Consider the following 3,217-nt stretch of genomic DNA (forward strand, 5'->3'; position numbering starts at 1 on the left):
CTTAAAAAAAAAAAAAAAAAATTTTCATGTTGATCTGAAATCTTCTTTTGCAAATTCTCCTCTGGGAGGGGGCGTGGCTTTTGGAGCCAAACCGGAACTGAGCAGCTCCATCCCGGATCTGGTCTCTGAAAAATGCCACAAATACATGTTAAAAACTCAAAAAACATGATTTTCATCAAAGGGGGAGTTTAAAGAGGAAAAGGGGAATATTAAAAATTGCCACTATTGACTGCACTCATGTTCAAAAACGCTTCTGTTAATAGTTGCTGTGATGCAGACAATGCTGCAGTCTGAACTATTGAAGTCCCCCTTCGATGAAAATCATGTCTTTTTACTTTTTAACATGTATGTGTGGCATTTTTCTTATGAAAGAGAACAAATAAATTAATCATTTCTGTGAAAGAAATATTTTGTTTAGCATTTGTTTCTACTTTGATTTATATGTAACTTTTGATTGCGGCTCTGAACCTCTGTTGGAACGTGGGTTTTTGTGCTGAGCGGTTAATGATTGAAATGCAGTTTCTGTGTTGGGCAACCCTGTGGTGGAAAAATGTTGAATCCGATGGAGGAACAGACATCTTAGGATTAACACAAGTGTTTAATAGCAAAATCAGAATAATACTTGCGGTGCACACAAGCGTGTAGGGAATCTCTTTCATAGAGGGTTCCGACAAAATGACAAGATGCAGACTCTTTATAGGGCTCCTCCCTACATTTGTCTCAGGGTCGATAGAAGCCTCTGCGTCCTGCATTTGTCTCGGGGTCAACGTGTTATCTTTGTCTTTACATTAAACACTCCCTACATTGGAATTCTGTTTTAGGTATCTGAGAATACATTCAGAGGCATGTGTTAATGAGCCATAGAATTTATTATACTGCTGGTTCGGGTGTCTTGTCTGGCATCTGGATGGGGTCGGGCGGGGGCACCGGGTGGCCTCCTGGGCTCGGGCGTAGGTGGTATGGGGTGCGCGGTTGGGTACGGGTCTGGCTCGGCTTGGGGGATGGTCCGCTTGCTTGCGCTGGGGGGGCTGGCGTGGGGCCCCATCCTGGGGGGGGCCGCCTGCGTCGGGGGGGCGGCACGCCTAAACCTGAGCCCACATCTATTGGCTCAGTTTTTGGACAGGACAAGTTAAAAAAACAAAAAAAAGAAAAAACAAATCTGAATGTCCCTTATTGGTCAAAGTCCAGCTTTTTCATGTTAAAGCAGTCGACAGCTGGTTGAACTTTGCATTTAATGAATATCTGATTTATATGTAGAGCCCAAAAATGGTCTCAAAACTTGAATAGACACGCAAGGATTGTAAATGCATAAGCCAGAAATGTGGGTTTACAGGCATTTACATAGACTTCTCATTGAATGTGGCCGCTTGAACGTGTTTTGCCGTTGCTAGTGTGAATGTAGCTTCACATTCACCGTCCCATTCACCCATGCACACACACATTGACTCACTGACCACTCTACCACGGCCGCCTTGTTTTAAGCTGCCATTACAGCAAGGCAAGCGGTAGGGGTGTAGGAAAAAAATGAATTGGCAATATATCGCAATACTTTATTTGACAATACTTGTATTGAGCAAAATTAATATTCATTTTTTTTCTTAGTCATAGTCTTAAAAAAATAGGGAAATTTGTTAAGGAACAGTCTTGGGATGTGTTGGGATATGCATAGTGAGCCAGGCATCACGATATGTATTGTTTGCCGGACTCATGCCAAAACACACTCCTAGTAAGTTGTATCACTTCTAGTATTAGAAGCACACGTTTGCAGGTTGAAAATATTAAAAGTTTGGTGATGCATTATATCCTAAAAACGCAGCAACTTTCATGCACATTATCTGAGTTAGTTCTTAGTATTCCTCTAGTTCTTCCTTTGCATTTGCCATATTTTTCTATGGTTTATCTACTTTAATCCTCAGCGCCTCCCCGTAGTATCATAAAGAAAGGTAAGACCCTCTCAATCATCGCCTCAATCAATGAAAATGATTGGACCAGTGAACAGAAACAAATTTTGTTATAACACCTCTGAGCTCCTCTGCACCTGATGTGACCCCCAGCCACCCAGAAACTACTCAACACATAATGACAACCCCCCAGTCTCATTTAAAACCGCCAAAAAAGAACACATGGCACGTAACTTAACTCAGCCGCCTCTCAGACTTTGAATGGAGAGATGTGTGGGTCACTGTTCTGGATCAGAAAAACTCAGATAGAGTGGATGTTAGTAAGACAGACAAAGTGCAGCATGTCACAGACCAAATAAGGCTGCAGGCAGACAGATGATAATTTCAGCACAGATAAAAAAAAACTTCTCCTCATAGGAGTGGGCAGTGTGGGATCTTTTAGTTTAGTTTTTTTTTTTTCTTTTCATACGACAAAAACTTTCATGATTCTCTTGCCCTTGGTGAAAATAAAAGGTGGCAGAAAGAAGAAGACTTATTGTCTCTGCCCCATTTAACTAAATCAATCATTTTTTTTCAATTAATTCTCTCTGAATTTTTACAATAAAATGTCAACTAGCCGGCAAAAAGGTAACAAATGAACCAAAAAATAAATTAAAAACCAAGTACCTCAGAATTTCTTTCTTTCTTTCTTTCTTTTTAAACTTAACCTGTTCCCAACAACCTTAAAAATTTTTTTTTACAAACTCAGTAATGATGGATTGAGAAGAGGAGCTAAGGTTTTGCTCTGTCCTTTCAGTTTCTCTGTTTTCTTGTCTATAGTTGTTACTTTCTTAGCAGTCATCACTTTGCACATCTGTTGTATTTCTCGTTTCTCTAACCTCCTTCAGGAAATCCAAAATGCTTACGCCAATAAGACAGACAATTCAGATGCACGTGTAAAAGGGTGTGTGTGGGGGTGTGTGTGTGTATGCACATCATACATGACCTTAGGTTCTGCTGTGGAGGATCCCGGTGTCGACGTGTCGTGCAGAGCTCCACCTCTCCTTACCCCCTCAGTCCGAATGGTGAACGTTGTGGGGGCCGTGGAAATGTCCACGGCCACGCTCACCGTGGTTGGGACGCCTTCTAAAGTTTCCACGTCTTCTTCTGCGTCCGCTGTGATTTTTCTCAGGGCAGTTCTTCAGTCAGTTTCCAGGCTTTCCACAGTAGTAGCAGACATCTGAGTGCTGGGGTGGAGCTGGAGCGGAGGCAGCTCCCAGCTGAGGGTGGTCTGCAGCAGCATGCTGAAAAATGTCGGAGCTGTACATGGTGTAGAT

The sequence above is a fragment of the Oryzias melastigma genome, unplaced genomic scaffold (genome assembly GCF_002922805.2).
Source record: "Oryzias melastigma strain HK-1 unplaced genomic scaffold, ASM292280v2 sc00477, whole genome shotgun sequence".
In the NCBI taxonomy this organism is placed as follows: Eukaryota; Metazoa; Chordata; class Actinopteri; order Beloniformes; family Adrianichthyidae; genus Oryzias; species Oryzias melastigma.